Genomic DNA, 18,694 nt, shown 5'->3' on the forward strand with positions numbered 1-18,694 from the left:
ATGGAGGAAAAAGGGTGATGCTGAGCAGAGGCCTGATGACGTGGTTAAAACGAAAATATGCGCCGGCTTTTATGAGGACGCTAACACGCTGAGAGCAGAGGTTGAAGCCTGCCTTAGGCGTATCGAATCGGATATTTATCTAAAATATCACCCCATTGTTAAAAAGTTTGAATTCACATCTGGAGGCATATATCAACTCAGGTTTTTCCCACCGCTCGCATATATGCTTGGTGTACCTGTAGGTGTCTGGAAGTGATTCGAGCACAAATTTGCCCCATATCCTGCTGATATAAAGGCCGGGTGTTATCATCTATTCTGTTATTCTGATATAGCAGCATTACAGCTCGTGGGTGATAGCTACTCCCCCCTACTGCGTACTGTCAAAATAGAGGGTAATTACGGAGATATCGTGACCCTGTGTTTTAACAAACCAGACTATATTCCTGTTGCTCACAAACACATCAAAAATATCCATATTGAAATCAAAACTGATCAGAACGAGCCTGTAAACTTTACCTACGGTAAAACGATAGTAAAGCTACATTTCCGGCCTGTCAAGGATCTGCCATAACTCATAACCATATGAATAATGATAGATTTATACGGTATTATGAAACGCAGGCTGGTAACGGCCTGCCCGGCTTTTCAGGTGCGCCCGTAATTTATGGACGAGGAATAGCATCTATTTTCTCAACATTGTTTAGATTTGTAACCCCGTTCATAAAGTGGGGTGTGCGCATCGCAAAACCTCATTTGAAAACGGCTGTCAAAGGCTTTGCTTCAGATGTTGTCACCTCCTCACTCTGAAATTTGACTCGTTCGAACACACCAGAACAGCAAGAGGGCTCGGGGCTGAGCATAATTTCACGTAGACCCTTAAAACGTCCTCCGGGTCGGAGGCTGACAGAGTTTAAAAAGCCGAAGAAAACGGTGAAAAAGAGGCAGACTGGTAAAACCGTCAGACGTACAGGACGCAAGTCTAAGCAAGATATTTTCTAAAAAACAACAACTAAGAAAAAAACAACAATGTCTTTACTTCACGAACAATCGAGCGAATGCACCTTGAGCGAATTGGATCTGTTTACAGCACCACTGACTCAGTTTTCAATCGAGGACAAATGTTATTCAGAAATTTTACCAGTAACAGTGCTGACAGATCGGGGACCTCTGGAATTTTATGTGCCTGGAAACGGGCTGCATTACCTGGATTTAAATGACACACTGCTGAGTTTAAGGTTGAAAATAACAAACCCAGATGGTACTGATATTGATGCAGATGCTAATGTTGGAATTATAAATTACCCTTTAAACACCATTTTCTTGCAATGTGACGTCACATTGGGCGACAGACTGATTTCACAAGCCAGCTCAACTCACCCCTACAGGGCTATAATAGAAACATATTTAAATTACTCAGAAGAAAGTCTGAAAACTCAATTTAGTGCTGGGCTGTTTTACAAAGATACTGCGGGCGCACACGACTCACATGTTGTGAATAACGGACCTAACAGAGGATTAGTCCGACGGGCCGTGTACAGTGAACGCTCGTGAGAGTTCCACGTCATGGGCCCGTTACACTCATACACATATTTTTTTCTGCGAAAGATTACTGCTCAATAATGTGGATTTGAGGGTTAAGCTCACGTGAGCCAGCGATGCTTTTAGCATCATGGCGCCTCAAAATGCCAATTACCATCTCAATATTCTGGGAGCCTCGTTATTCGTAAGGAAAGTCACGGTGTCCCCCGCTGTGCGCGTAGGCCACGCCTCCGCTCTCATGGAAGCCAATGCATTGTATCCCATCTCCCGGATTAATGTAAAAACATTTTCAATACCCGAGAATTCACGGATATCACATCATGAGAATCTGTTTCTGGGTTCACTGCCCCGGTATCTAGTCATAGGCATGGTTAACCATGAGGCTTTTACAGGTCATATGATTTATGCCCTTTCAATTTCCAGCATAACAATTTAGAGTTTTTGGCTTTGTGTCATGAGAGTAAGCAAATACCAGCCAAAGCGTTTCAACCCAATTTTGCTGAGAATCACTCCATAAGAGAGTTTTACAGCCTGTACACCGCTACCGGGAGAAACCTGAAAGATCTCTCCTTGTGCATTGACAGAAGGAGTTTGAACAAGGATATACTCTGTTTGTGTTCAATATGAATCCTTCAGATGACAGCCAGGCATTGTCACCGGTAATAAATGGCAAAGTGAGACTTGAAATGCACTTCAGACTGTGGCGTGTCCAGCGGGGTGGCCTGGGGGTTGGCACAGGCCACCCCCCCAACCAGACTGGCCACCCCAGGTGCCACCCCGAAGCTAAAACAATAAAATTCAATTAAATATCAAATGTACGATTATGTTTTCGTAGTGAAGCGCAGATATCCGGCAAAGGAAGGAGAAAGATGGCACCACAGAAAACTATTTTTTGACGAAAGAAAATGATGAGAAAATAAATGTCCCGGTAAGTAATATTAAGTTTGGTGAGTTTAGTAAACTTCGGTGAAATTAGAATACCAAGGAAAAAATAACACTTAAAGAATTATTGCAACCTTCGAATTACAGCTGGGCGATATAAGATTTTTTCATATCACGATGTTTTTTTCATTTCAGGCGATAACGATATATATCACGATATAAGCCAAATAACTATATTTGTAAGATTTAAATGTGCCGTTGCTCACAAGTAAAATGTGAAATAATCAGCAGCTTGTTTTGATTTAAATATTTATTTCCCATAATAAGTTCAACAGGGTAGATGTACTTAAGGAACATGAGACTTCAGTTTCAGATAAATAAAGGCAAATATTGCAAACTGCACAAAAGGCAGCCGCTAAAGCGTTTAAGTTCCAAAATAGAACAAACAAAACAGACTAAATTGTCAATTCCACTTAGAAACAAAATATTAATTCTAAAAATAAATCTTAGGTCGTTTTACAGAAGAACAGACAAAATTGACTAACTTTTGTCAATATCAAATAAACTGAGAACTAAAAGGAAATTCTCAATCTCTCCTTGTTGTATAGCTTAGCTTTTCAAACAGTTTTAACAGTTACTTTAGTCTGACAAAAGCCGAATGATGAATTAGTGCTTTCAGTCAGAGATTGAGCATGCACCGCTTTATTGTATTTCCAGACTTGCTTTCGGCACAATTTACAGTGCGCGCTACTCTGTTTTTTGTCAGACTTGAAATAGCCGAAATACCTTCACACTACGGAACTTCTGTGGCCCTTCCGTTCAACATGCTCTCCGACATTGGAACCATCATCGGTTTTTTCTTCGGTAACCTTCGGTCACGCTCTCGGTTGATTTTTCTCTAGTCGGCAAACTCATTTCCTCCATTACCCGGGCTGCACGGTGGCCAGCTGCTTCCCAAACAAATACACATGTGCGGCTTGGCACCTCTGCTTTATGTAACAAGTCACGTGACGTGCCGCTGCGGCTGTGATTGGTTCGGCTCTGCGCTACTTAATTTGGATTGGCTGTTCTTCTTCTTTTTTAAGAGGACAAGAGAGATGAGGCCTATCGCAATAGTTTAATTTTTCTATCGAGAAAAAGTTATTTCACAATACATATCGTTATCGTTCTATCGCCCAGCTCTACGCCGAATATTTCAGACAGTAGGCTACTGGGGGGAGCTAGCATAAGAGTTATGAGTTATAAGATATAATCCAAGTCGTAACATTGCTGTATGGAGCTGCAGATTTGGTTGCAGGTTAATACCGGCAGTGTCGCCATGCCAGCTGACTGTATTTCATCATCAGCCAGTGTTGTTCTTTATACATCAATATTACCAAAGTTTACCATAAGGCAGCACTTACACTACACTGTGCGGTCCAGCTAATATCTCTCATTACTTATCCTATCTGCCAGCTCCATGTTATGAATAGAGTGTAAATCACCCCATGAAACGGCTGTGCCATGTTCAATGCAGGGATGTGCAGCTCTGGTTCTCAAGGCTCCTGTCCTCCCGGTTTTAGATGTTTCCTTACTTCAACAGAGCTCATTTAAAGAATCATTTACAGACTTGTGCACAACTAGGTGTTTGGGGATTATTTGATTTGAATTGGCTATGTTGGTATAGTGTAACATCTAAAACATGCATGATAGAGGTCCATTAGGGCCAGAATTTGACATCCCTGACTTCCAGTCAAGGTCATACATCAGGAAAGTTGTTGTTTGTGACATAAGTTTTTACTTTATTACTTCAGGGCCAACCAGTATAGATAAAAGAATAGGAGTGAAGAATGAAAAGATCTCAAAATATTGAGAATTTCTTCCTTAAGAAGGCTAAAATAACGCCAGAAGCAGCACAACAATGTCAGGGAAAGGTGGACTGAGCAGCAGTCATCATTGTCACCTGTGATGTCTATAAATGAAGGTATGTGAGAATGAATAAGGAAAATGCAAGGAAGGGATGTTCATAGTGTTCAACGGATCCATAGGGGACAAATCCTAATATTTGGGAATAAATAATTAAATAAGCGAATATATGTATTGTGGTACATAATTGGAAATTAAAACAAAATCCTGCTTTAAATAACATGTTTTTTTTATTTAATGAAATGTAATATTTTTATATTATCCCAGGCACTTCTTCACCTGTTCATGATCCACCACATAACCAGGATGTGGTGCCTTTTGAAACATCTTCTCCTTCAACATCATGTACGTCACCAGGCCATCCACATGGTATTTAACCGCCAATCTTACTTTATAGATTAATATTGAAAGCCTTTAAAAACAAAATAATGATGTTGGGTAGTTAACATTGTGCAGTAAATATTTTATAATATTGAGACTGTCACTTTTGCAAGAGATGTTGTTCTAGATTAAAAACAATTCTTCATTGATTTTTAAATTGAATCCTCCCATACTTAGATATATCTCAAAATCCAGCGGAGGGACCTAGACAGCCACATTTGAAGATATTTCCTCGAACAGTACATGGTGAAAAGAGGAGGGCCTTCAGCAAGACATGGTATTCACAACACAAATGGCTGGAATATTCTCAATATTGCATGTAGACACTTTTCCCTTCCAAATGCTTCTGAAACTCCTTTTACATCACATGAAGGGTAGGGGTGGGTTTTTATAATTGATTTATTGATTAAAATCGATTCTGGCTTGGATAACGTGAAATCGATTCATTAAAATCCTGAATCGGTTTTTTAATATAAATTTATTTTGCCCGAAATGCCAGAATCTCGGGTGAAATCTCACAAAATTTCAACAACCACCAAACAGCTAAGACAGTAAATGAGAGCAGGAACACGGATTCTGCACAAAGACGTAAACACACAGCGCGGACCCGCGGATCAGAATCAGTGAGATGTTGCTTTTCTCACCTGACACGGTCGGGGCTGAAAGCCGACAGCTCGCTGATTCTGATGTTTCGGCGGGTCCGCGCTTTGTGTTCACGCCCTTTTTGCGCTGATTCTAAAGCTGTTAGTTTGATCTCTCTCCAAACAATATTGACCGAACCAGCAGCAAAAGAAGATCCAAACTACGCTTCACATAAACATCGTCATGAAATCACTCTGACTTTTCCTGTTTTGCTTCCACCAGGATAAAATCACACTTCATGCACAGCTCTCTCTCTCTCTCTCTCTCTCTCTCTTAGTGCACCTCAAGAACAGTTTTCTGTCTAAAAATCTGTTTTCTGCATTATTCGCTTGCTTGTTACGCACAAGTCTACTGTTGTTTACAGCGCTGTCGGCCGCTGTTTTTTTTCCTTTTACATACTTCTGAAAAGAAAACCTAATTTCTGCTGTTCAGTACTGAACAAATTTAAACTTTTTTAAATTATGCAAAATGCAAAACGCTCAGCTGTCTCTCTAATGAAACCGCTGTAACGTCAGAGGTAACGTTCATATATTGATTAATGGTTTTCTTTCGTTTCTGATGTACTGCAGAATATTTTTATAAAATCCCAGGCCAGGAAAACCACCTTCATGTTTTTCTGTGTTTTATCTTCAGGCACAAAGGCATCTGCTGTGACCTCACACCTTTGATAAAGTCTTGCGTGTGTCAGCTTCCTTTTTATAGATACAAAAATATGTAAATGTACTGATCTGAATTATAATATTTCTGACTGTCAAAATTTCCCAGATTCAAATCGAATTGAATCGAATCGATTTGGAACCTTGTGAATCGGAATCGAATCGATTCTAGAAATCAGTGACGATACCCAGCCCTAATGAATGCAATGTATAAAGATGGAGGTTTTAAGGGGCATGAGAAATCTGAAGGTCATATGAATGCCATGTATGCTTGGAGTGAACATAAGAACAACATTTTGACAGATTCATCTGTGCGTGATGCTTTGGACAAGGCATATAAAAAAAAGTAGAGGAAAATCGCATATATATCAAAACTGTTGCTGAAGTACCTCTCCTTACAGCTATGCAAAACCTCTCCCAAAGGGGACATCTTGAGACAGACACATCACAAAACAAAGGGAACTTTTTAGAGATAATGGAACTTATTTCTAAGCATAATCCACTGATTGCAAAAAACCAAAAGCTGCAGGAAATGCAAAATATACCAGTAACACCATTCAGAATGAAGTAATGGAATGTCTGTCAGAGATGGTACGTGAAGACATTATCAGAGAAGTGAAGGAAAGTGAGTACTTCTCTGTGATTGCAGATGAAACAAAAGACCTAAAGAAAACAGAGCAACTGTCATTAGTACTAAGGTATTACTACAATGGGGCTGTTCAAGAGAGTTTTTTAGAGTTCCAGAGAGCAAGTCAGCTAGATGCGGCAGGGCTCACCCAAAACATACAGTGTCTGGAAAGGTATGGCCTTGAATATCGATCCAATCTTGTAGGCCAAGGATATGATGGGGCGTCAGTAATGGCAGGGAAATGCAGGGGTGATGCAGCCAGGATCAAAACAGAGGCAAAACATGCATTTTATGTACATTGCAATGCACATTGCCTTAACCTTGTTATCGTTGATGCAGTGAAAGCAGTCCCTGAAGCTGACTGCTTTTTTTCATTGTTGCAGAAATTGTATGTCTATATGTCAGGTTCATATGTTCACCAAAAATGGATCACAGTTCAAAAATACATGTATCCAGAGGCTCCTAGAGAGCTTCAGAGACTCAGTGATACCAGGTGGGCATATCGTTACAGTGCATGCAAAACTGTAATGGACAGATTACCAGCTATATTAAGAGTGCTACATGAGATAGATTTAGAGAACAGTGGTGACAGATCAGTGGAGGCACGGGGTCTGTTGGCACAAATTGACCAAATTGATTTATTGGCAATTTATCCACATTTAGAAAAATTCTAGGGGAAATTAAGTTGCTTTCTGATGTACTTCAGTCTCCATCTCTTGATCTAGCAAAGGCTGTAGACCTAATTCATGCACTTCAAGACACCTTGGACCGATATAGAAGTGAATCTTGTTTTGATGAGCTGTGGCAAGACGCAATGGATATTGCAGAACAGTGTACTGTTGCCTCTGAGACAGTTAAGAGAAGGGTGCAGAGAGAGAGCCTCAGGCTTAAGGGTTATTTTATAGATTCTCCAATCGGGCAACACAGGTGTAAGGAGGATGACAAGAACAAGTTTAAGAGGGAAGTATTTTACCCCATTCTTGACCATGTACATGCAGAGATGGAGAAGCGCTTCAACAAGACCAATTGTGATATTATGAGGGGTATGCAGGCATTAAACCCCAAGAGTAAGAGCTTTTTGTCAGAGGAAATAGTTGTAAGCTTGGCTGGTCTGTATGACCGTGATATTGAAGACCTCAAACATGAGCTGTATCAAGCTAGAAAGGTTGTTCAAAGGAGAGCAGGGTGTGGAAATGAACTCTCCAGTGTTTTGGAGTTTACTACCTTCCTAGAGCCTTACAAAGAGGTGTTTCATCAGCTTTTTTGTTTATGTTGAATAGCTTTAGCCTTACCTGTCAGCAGTGCTACTTGTGAACGTAGCTTTTCAGTGCTAAAGCTTATAAAAAATCATCTACGAACAACTATGACTGATGAGAGGCTTAGCAATATTGGAGTTTTGAGTATTGAGAGGAAAAGGGCAAGATCATTAAGCCTGGATGACTTTGTAACACGTTTTGCCACCCGTCACCGTAACAGGCGGATCCACCTATTCTAAGTCACTGATAATATTTAATGAAGCATAGAGTAGGTACTTGAGTAAATGTTCTTTTTCAAAACATAAATATTTTGCATGTTAAGGGTGGTGAGTTAGTGAACCCAGACGCGGACCTCTCGTTAAAGTTGAACAGTGTCTTTATTTACAGTGAAGCCAATCCACAGTTATCCACATTGCAAAGTCCCTTCAGTGCTCCCCTCGTGTGTCCACACAACTCTCGTGAATTAGTGACGTCTCACCTCCCGTCTCTCCGTCTCGTTCGTTTCCTGGAAAAAAGGCAAACAGACGCGATTAGCCTCCCTCCGCTATCAAACACTTGTCTTACACTCGCTGAGCTCGAGTCACTACCAGGTTTGGTGGAATACTCCAGCGCTGTCTGTCACTCAGCCACACCATTAAATAGCTCTGCCAACGATGGTGGATGATTGGCAGCAGCTGGCGAGGAATCAGTCGCAGGTGGGACAGCTCAGAGTGGCAGCACTTCCGGGTCGGAGATCTCCCGTTGCTACGCAACCGCGTAACAATCGCAGCGGAGCCGGAGAGAGAAACAGAGCGAGAGAGAGAGAGAGAACAAACACACATACACACAGGTCGCCGGTCGGGGCACCGTCGGACCTGACATTGCAACTACAAGTGCTGCTGTTTACAATGTTTTTGTACTGCTTGTCTTTTTAACATTTAACAGAGTCTTATTAAAAGTTCAAGAGGTTTATTTGTGCACAATTTATACTGAAACATTATCAAAAGAAGGCATAGAAAGTATTTACTTGCTTTCAGGTTTAATTCAAATGTTAGTCTTTTCATTTGTTTTTTCCTGTTTCAAAATCAAACACCAGCTTGTGAGAAGATTATCTTTTTTTTTTTAATAAGTTTTGCATTGCATTGGCTAATTTGCCAATTGTATGTTAAAAATGTTTGTAGTTTAATTTTCAAAAATGTTTTTGCCCAAAACATATGTGCACTATATTTCAGTAACAATACTTGTCCTTGAATGCTGAATAAACTGACAAAGCACTGATTGTATCTCTTGTACTTTATCAACACAGTATCTTAAAACTTTGCACTGTAGTGGTGAAAATCCTATTCTAATAAAAATTAAAAGCTAATTCAGTTATTAGGTTTATAGGGTTATTGAATTATGGTTAACGGTTGGTAGAATTTTTTTTAACATTATCTGCCAATTACATCTGCCACCCTTCTCCAAATCTGTGCCCCTACCTGGCCCCCCCAACAAAAATTTTCTAGACACGCCACTGCCGCTGGATCCATCTGATGGTCGTAGTGATGGCTCGCTTGAAGCTGAGTAAGGTGATCAGTGACGTCCGAAGCTTCATTTAGAAACTAACTGCTTCAGTATCTGATTCACTGGTTTATAAGGAAGTGAATCATTCGCGGGATTTGTGGAGTGTTTTGATGGTGACAGATAGCAAACCACTGATATTTCTACCGAGAGATATGGAGCCAGCGAGGAATAGAGGGGGTTCTGTTGTGTGGGAGTATTTTGAGTTGATTTTGGTCGATCGGGTGGGTTTTCCAGCTTTGTGTTCTGGCTGTTTGCTTTTGTTTTGTGCGTCTTTATTTTATCTGAAAACGTGAAAAACTTAAAATGTCAAAAATCTGCTTTTCATAATATAAATATCATTAAATAACTTTAGAAAAACTTCCGTTTGACTCATAACATTTAATGTTATAAATATATGTATATTTTATTTTTAAAATAATTGTTCTGATATCGAAAGTTATTTTAAGTTAGACTGTTTTCTTGGATTTGCTAAATGTTTAAATATGCAATTGTAACTCTCTGGTGCCACCTTAAAACCTGTAGTCAGTAGTAGGACATGATGTCGTCAGTAAACAGGAAGTAAGTCTGTGAATTAAGGAGAAGGCATGTGCAGGATGGTGGCCTTAGCCAGACAAATCCAGTGGCATCCACATACATCCTTTGCCTGTGGTAGCATTGTGGGTATGTACAAACTTGTTTTATATTTTGGGTGCATGTATAGACCACTTTCTTTCAAGTGGGTTCATTTTTCTGTGGGTTTGATGATGATGCAATCTTGTGCAGTTTACGCTGGCAATCGCTTGTGGAGCTAGTTGGGGGGGGAGCGACGGGCGAATTGGAGGCATTCATTGTAGCAAGACTTGTTAAAATCATAATTTGATGTTTGTATTTGAGTTAAAAAGGGAAGTAATTCATATGAACATTGCATGTCGACATTAAAAAACTGGGTTAATATATTTTCTTCGTTATATATGTACATGGTGAATAAGTGGCAGCACGGTGGTTAGCACTGTTGCCGCACAGCAAGAAGGTCCTGAGTTCAATTCCACCATCAGGCCGGGGTCTTTCTGTGTGGAGTTTGCATGTTCTCCCCGTGTTTGCGTGGGTTCCCTGAGGTTATTGTACTCGGCCCTGAAAATCTTAGAAATATGGTATCTAAGCAGATTCTTACTCTGGATGGCATTACCTTGGCCTCTAGTAACACTGTGAGAAACCTTGGAGTCATTTTTGGCCAGGACATGTCCTTCAACGCACATATTAAACAAATATGTAAGACTGCTTTCTTCCATTTGCGCAACATCTCTAAAATTAGAAATATCCTGTCTCAGAGTGATGCTGAAAACTAGTTCATGCATTTATTACTTCCAGGCTGGACTACTGTAATTCACTATTATCAGGATGTCCTAAAACTCGCTGAAAAGCCTTCAGCTAATCCAAAATGCTGCAGCAAGAGTACTGACAGGGACTAGAAAGAGAGAGCATATTTCTCCTGTTTTGGCTTCCTTCATTGGCTTCCTGTTAAATCCAGAATTGAATTCAAAATCCTGCTCCTCACATACAAGGTCTTAAATAATCAGGCCCCATCTTATCTTAATGACCTTGTAGTACCATATCACCCTATTAGAGCACTTCGCCTCGCTCTGCAGGCCTACTTGTTGTTCCTAGAGTATTTAAAAGTAGAATGGGAGGCAGAGCCTTCAGTTTTCAGGCCCCTCTTCTGTGGAACCAACTTCCAGTTTGGATTCGGGAGACAGACACTATCTCTACTTTCAAGATTAGGCTTAAAACTTTCCTTTTGCTAAAGCATATAGTTAGCGCTGGACCAGGTGACCCTGAATCCTCCCTTAGTTATGCTGCAATAGACGAGGCTGCCGGGGATTCCCATGATGCATTGAGTTTTTCCTTCCAGTCACCTTTCTCACTCACTATGTGCTAATAGACCTCTCTGCATCGAATCATATCTGTTATTAATCTCTGTCTCTCTTCCACAGCATGTCTTTATCCTGTTTTCTGTCTTTCACCCCAACCGGTCGCAGCAGATGGCCCCGCCCCTCCCTGAGCCTGGTTCTGCCGGAGGTTTCTTCCTGTTAAAAGGGAGTTTTTCCTTCCCACTGTCGCCAAAGTGCTTGCTCATAGGGGGTCATATGATTGTTGGGTTTTTCTCTGTATTTATTATTGTGCTATCTACTGTACAATATAAAGCGCCTTGAGGCGACTTTTGTTGTGATTTGGCGCTATATAAATAAAATTGAATTGAATTGAATTCCCTCCGGGTACTCTGGCTTCCTCCCACCGTCCAAAGACATGCAGTTTGAGGGGATAGGTTAATTGGATAATCCAAATTGTCACTAGGTGTGAATGTGAGCGTGAATGGTTGTCTGTCCCTGTGTGTTGGCCCTGCGACAGACTGGCGACCTGTCCAGGGTGTACCCCGCCTTTCGCCCTATGACAGCTGGGATAGGCTCCAGCGCCCCCCGCGACCCTGGAAAGGATAAGCGGAAGCGAATGGATGGATGGATGGATGGATGGTGAATAAGTACAGTGATTATGTCTTGTACTGTTTGTTACAGTTTCACCTTTCCCTGTGTCAATAAACCTGTGAACCGGGAATCGTGTCGTCAGAGTCTTGATGTGGGGAAGGAGTTTAGCTGACTGCCCAACCATAGCAGAGGCAGTACAATAATCTTAAACTGTTAGTCTGCAAAATGTGCAGCAATTTAATTTTTCAATTTAATTTATTTATTCTCTTTAGCTGATAGTTTGTGGGGCCCCAGTAGACTGTATAACTGCATCTCTACCAGATTCTCTGCACTCCAGCCTCTTCTGTGCCATGTGAAGGGATTGTCCTTAAGGCAGGAGAAATTATCTCCACGAAAAGGAACAGGTTCGGCCATCGCACAGTGGAACAAATTCTCTTCTTAAATAAAAATGAAAAAGCTTTACCTTAAATGCATCATGTTTTTAATTTGCAAGTTCATAAGCATTTTCCTTTTCCATTTCACAACCAATTCTACCCCCAGGTCAAAAATATATATAGGAAAAATTCCCTAATATAATATTATTTATAAATACACCTGTGGTATTTTTCAATTATTGTATTTACCAACCACAAGAAGTCACAAGCAAAGAAAGACCAAACCATGGTGCATGTTTAAACAAGGAAAGTTTACTGGTCAAAATGATTTATTAAAGAAATGAACAACATTTTTTTAACACCAAAAAATACACGTTCAAAGCAACACAACGGCGTCCCAATATCAGACAGAATTTCATGTAAGGTAGAGTGGGCAATCATAATTAAGCAGTTGGTTTTATTTTGTGGATTCAAGCTGCTCTTCATGTTTTTGGCCACTAGATGTCACCAGAGAGGACTGTGTTGAAAAGCTTGGAGTAATGAACTGTTTTTCAATACAAGCTTCAGTGCTTCAGAAAGCTTCATTTGGCCATCACTAGATGGTCGCGCCGTACTGTCATGATGTGCAGTGTGGCCGGCAGGAATTGGACCCAAAATGCAGGACTCAGAGGAGAAAACGTGAACTCAAAAACTCTGCTTTAATGCAGGCTTGGAAGGAATACCAAAACAACAACAAACTAAACTGGGAAATCCAAGAATATAATTTCACGAGAGAACACACAGCACGAGAGGGAAACCGACGTTAACAACACGACAACAAGAACTAACTGACAGGGACTAAAATACACTGGCAGGCACATGAGGAAGCGAGGAACAGGTGGGCACACAGCTGGGACACAGACCTACAAAGTAAAACAGGAAACACACAGACTATTTTACAACACAAATGCGGCGACCCGAATGGCAGGGGCGGATCTAGAGAAATTTTCTTAGGGTGGCATGAGGGTGGCAAAGAAATCAAATGGGGTGGCAAAATCAGCCTTTTTTTCCCCAAACACATATGCAGGTGGTTACATATGGTTAAAATAATCCAAATGCAGTAAGCATACACGTTTTTCATATAAATAAAGTCTATAACTTAATTATTGTCTGTAGCCCACATAATTAAACACTTTAGTTACATAAAACATGTGAGTTCTGATGTTATGTACGGTATAGCCTGTATGATAAATAAATATGTAGCCCAATAAGTATAAACTCCAGAAAGCTACACAACATGGGGCGGTTCATTTACAAACACATGTCTAACTTAAGTTTCACTGTTTTTGTTAGAAAACAATCACATTGTTACAGCTTACATTACACAAAATGTCAGTAATCTGCACTGTCATGAACATAAATTTAAACCTAATTTTTCATGATTTGTTGGATTAACCCACTGAGGTCTGAAATACAACCGGCCATTTTTGACTCCTTTTGAGTTTACGTTTGTATTTCACCCTCAGATTGTTTCATTTTAGTTTTTTCCCCCTTGCCTTGTTTGGTGTCATTCTTTTCAGCTCAACTGAATTTAGTTGTTTTTTGTCACTGACATACTGCATTAGTATTACTGATCTGAAATCACACAAAGAACTTAAAATCCTAGTAGTATTTTTACTGTAAAAAAACAGGCATATTGAGTAAATTTTTAGAACTTGAAATACAAATATAAATATAAAATGTACATTTTGTAAACATATACAACTATTTATCTAAAAATGCCGTTTTTTTCATTTTCAACAACCATTTAAAAATATTACAAAAACTAAAACGAGAGAACAATCAGGTTTCGCAATAAGATGCCCCACAAATGATGTGTGCCAGTAAAAAAAAGTTTGTCCACCAAAAGACAGAAGAGAACAGCACAGGGATAAACCTGCAGGCCTGACAACAGCAGGTGTATCACTCCGCTGGTTTTCTACTTAGTGACAGTGTGCCTTTGTGACATTCATTAGTGCCCTCACTGACACACAAAACAAAACACTAAGTATACACTCCACACTAAACGTCACAAATCTCCCACATCAAAAAACTCTCTCTCGCGCGCGCGTGCTGTCTCACTGCCGTTACCGTCACTCCCAAAACTTTCCCCTCTTCCTAAATAACCAAATCCCACGTGTTGACTTTTTAAAAAATTGGGTGACATGGTGCATTTTTCCACCGATAGGAAGAGGTGGCTCCCGCCCCCCCCCTCACTGTTTTTGCACTGTCCTTAGAAAACGCTTAACACTAGAATTACTGAGCCTTTTTTCCCTGGTGCAAGTCCCTACTACTAGATTTACTGGCCTGCGCAGATTTGCGTAAATTCCCCCCGACCTTAACACCTCTTGGCACCCCGCTGAGATTTTCACAGGTCGTCAGCTCCATTGTTCTCCTGCTTTTGTTGTGCAAACACACCTCTCCCCAACCCCTAACCATGAGAGATTCAAGTTTTTCCTTCCCTGCAAGGCTGCTTTCCTTCCTTACCTGCCTGCATGCCTGTCCATAAACATATATACACAGAGTTGTACATATATTTATATATTTATATAGCCACACCTTATATAATATGCATAAAGTCTAGTTATACACACAGACACATCTATATCATATATACACACACACACACACACACACACACACATATATATATATATATATATATATATATATATATATATGTGTGTGTGTGTGTATATATGATATAGATGTGTCTGTGTGTATAACTATGTGTGTGTATAACTATGTATGTATATATATATATATATATATATATATATATAATATGTATATATGTGTATATATATATAAAATGTTTGTATAGTGCACTTTCTATACCGTGCTCTGTCCACTTTTTGCAATGACAATGCAGATTTTCCACTTGTGGGACAAATAAATGCAGATTTGCTGTGTGTGTGTGTGTGTGTGTGCGCAACATTGGCATTTGTTTACTCAGATCCAAGGCAGGCCAAACCTCTGTGTTACAACCTACATACAAAAAAGACAGACATTCACAATATATGGGTACACAAGTCTGTTTTATTTCAAAGTGTTTCAAACTTTACAGGGTTTGCAGACCCAGTGTCCATCATCCCTGCATTTGGCACAGGTGAATTTCTTACATGTTGCACAGGTAAATCTGCTGCGATTCCTGTTGCAGCTCTCTTGCACCTGGCACTGTGTTGTCTTTACAGTCCCTGGCACAGCAGCTGCAGCAGCCTGCCTCTGTGCTAAGATTTCCTTGTGCTGCATGAATCGGCAACGGTTGCTGAGCTAGAAGACGAGAAACAATCTTCTTTGCCTGTCCACCCTGTACATGCCTTGTACAAAATGTAGGCATTCACTGCCGCCAGGTCCAGCATATTGTAGAAAACCGCTACTGGCCACCTGCGTGTTGCTGATCTTACAGAATACATCCGTGCCATTTGGTCCAACACGCCTACACCACACTGTAAAAGCACTGAAGTGGAGAATACCTCTCGCTTTGCAGTATCTTTTGCAAGTTGAGGAAGTTCACGCCGGACTTTATTCACCGTGCCCAGTAATGTTGTTTTGCGCTGCAGCAGTCTGTGCGACAGTGACAGTGAAGTAAAGAAATTGTCCGTTGACATTTCTCCCATCATCCAAAAACGGCTCCATCAGTTTCATGACCACGTTCTCTGCCAGCCTCTCTCCCTTCTGACGACTGGGGTCCTTTCCCAAGTAAGGAGATGCACTGCAGACATATTTGGTGTCCAAATCCGTGGCCATCCAGAACTTGATCCCAAATTTGTCTGGCTTGGTTGCAATATACTGGGTGAATGGACAACGAACCTTGGTAGGGAACAGCTGTTCATCTATGGTCATGTGTTCCCCTGGAGTGAAACTCTTAGCACAGTTCTCGTTGAAGCGTGTCCAGATGTCGGAGATCGCTGCAAATTTGTCTGTTTTCACCCGTTCTGCCCGCGTGTCCCTGTCATCAAATCGAAGGTGTTGCATAATTGAAATGAATCTATCTCGGGCATTGTCTCTTTGATTAGTGGCACCAGAAAACTTTCTGACCAGCAATCCACAATGGCACCAACAGGACACATGATTGCTCTTACAAACAGGATTGAAATGAATGCCATAAGTTCATGAACTTAAACCATAAAGTCTAGTTATACACACAGACACATCTATATCATATATATATATATATATATATATATATATATATATATATATATATATATACACACACACACACACACACACGTAGATAGATAGATATGTGTGTGTGTGTGTGTGTATACATACACCAATATTTTTGAATACACGTGTCCATATTTATGTTTCCAGATTGTTTGTATAGTGCACTTTCTATACTGTGCTCTGTCCACTTTTTGCAATGACAATGCAGATTTTCCACTTGTGGGACAAATAAATGCAGATTTGCTGTGTGTGTGTGTGTGTGTGTTTGTGCAACATTGGCATTTGTTTACTTAGATCCAAGGCAGGCCAAACCTCTGTGTTACAACCTACATACAAAAGACAGACATTCACAATATATGGGTACACAAGTCTGTTTTATTTCAAAGTCTTTCAAACTTTGAACGAACCTTGGTAGGGAACAGCTGTTCTCTACCAAGCATTTCTTGCAGCTGGCAACAACGGTCGTGCATTCAATATAGTTGTGACTTCTGCAAAAAATGTGGTCAAAATCTCATGAGTAAGTTGAAGCATTTCTATCAGGCATTTCTGAAAGTTGTAACACAGAGGTTTGGCCTGCCTTGGATCTGAGCAACTCTGAGTGAGCAAATGCAAATGTGCCAGGCCTCAAGGACAATGGGTGGTTTGCACAACAAAAGCTGTAGGAGAAACAAGCTGACGACCTGTGAAAATCTCAGCAGGGGTGCTTAACACCTCGGGACTTGCACCAGAAAATAAAAAAGCCAGTAATTCTAGGGGGTATTGGGTTTAGGGAAGTTACGCAAATTTGCGCAGGATAGTAAATCTAGTGTTAAAACACACAAAAACGTGACAACAGTATTTAGGAAAAAAAGCGTGGCTTATATATATTATCATAACTCTGGATTTACTGGACTGTAATTTTAATTTAAAAACTTTGAACTCCGAACTTTCAATGTGGGCTGAAACAGAGACTCAGCGTGGCTGCAGCTTGTTGCTATGTCAGCTTACATCAGTCATGTGATTTGGAGGTGCAGCATGTCTGTGGACCACAGAGGGTTAATAACACTCACTTTCCTTCCATTTTCAGAGTGTAACATCCAACCACCTGTGTAAAAAGCGAAATTCCCATGGTGTTGTTCAAAATGTGCTCTGGCACAATCATAAACATCGCTAGTTACTGAAAACAAGAAAAAAGCCGGTCCTGCTTTGGGCTGGACCATTTGTTAATGGTGTGTGTGTGGGGGGGACACTATGCAATATATTCGGATTTAGCATTTATATTCACTGTTGACTGTAACTACGCTCAAACTGTTAATGCTATTTTAATAAACAACACTGTCATATGGAAAACTGGGGTGGCACTTGGGGTGGCAAGGGATCACTTTAGTGCCACCCCATGCCGCCCCTGCCGAACGGAGCACAGAGGGAAGACACAGGTAGGGATAATAAATATGACAACCAAACCCAAAGACCTAATACAAAATCAGAATAAATTAGAAAATGATAATAAACTCAAAGTGCTGGGTCATATTAACCCCCGATTCTTTTGTCCCCATGATAGAACAGAGAAAACCCGACTCATAGTGGTCAAAACATTTTATATTTCTTTTATTTCAATCATCTTCTGGAAGAGAGAGACCCCTGCACAGCCCAAACGCCAGTTGCAGGATCTCTAACATTTTAAGCTCAACATGTGTCTTATATGGTGTTATTTCAGTACTTCATACGTCACACACGTCACACGTGACACACACAGTTTCATTACAAACAAAACTCCTTCTATTCAGTTCCTCTTTTCTGTGTCTGATTTATTAATATGCCTGTGCACTAAAACTTCCTGTGCAGCTTGCAATAACTTCCCCTTTCTGATGTCTGTTGCCAGGGCAACCTGTCTGAACTTAGTCTCACTCTGTCTGTTCCTCATATTCTGCAAAAACATGCATTTTCTGGTCAGCCTGTGTCTGGGCCTCTCATAAAACCATCTAATGAGCAGATAAGCCTTAAAAATATCTATTTATTTCGTAACAGGCACTGACCCAGGAACATGACAAACAAGGATTTTATTCAAGACTTTTCTGTCTTTTTATCAGGGATCTTACCAAGATTTGACAGTGTTTTAGTCCTTGGAGATTTTAATCGTCATGTTTGCTGTTTTAATCTTGTCCAATCAGTCAAGGGTCCCACCCATGTGCGTGGACATACTTTGGAACTAGTTTTATCTTGTCGTCTGCAGCTATGTGACATTCAAATTTGCAAGCTC

At 40.5% G+C, this 18,694-nt stretch overlaps 1 long non-coding RNA gene across 1 annotated transcript; it reads right to left on the bottom strand.

The window, feature by feature from the left end:
* Nucleotides 1-8,247: 8,247 nt before the first annotated feature.
* On the bottom strand, nucleotides 8,248-8,883 carry LOC120435789. Its single transcript, XR_005609913.1, has 2 exons — nucleotides 8,477-8,883; nucleotides 8,248-8,394 (listed from the first exon to the last, which is right to left on the bottom strand). It is a non-coding gene; the product is annotated as an uncharacterized LOC120435789 (long non-coding RNA).
* Nucleotides 8,884-18,694: the final 9,811 nt, after the last annotated feature.

The sequence above is a fragment of the Oreochromis aureus genome, linkage group 22, assembly GCF_013358895.1.
Source record: "Oreochromis aureus strain Israel breed Guangdong linkage group 22, ZZ_aureus, whole genome shotgun sequence".
Taxonomy (NCBI): Eukaryota; Metazoa; Chordata; class Actinopteri; order Cichliformes; family Cichlidae; genus Oreochromis; species Oreochromis aureus.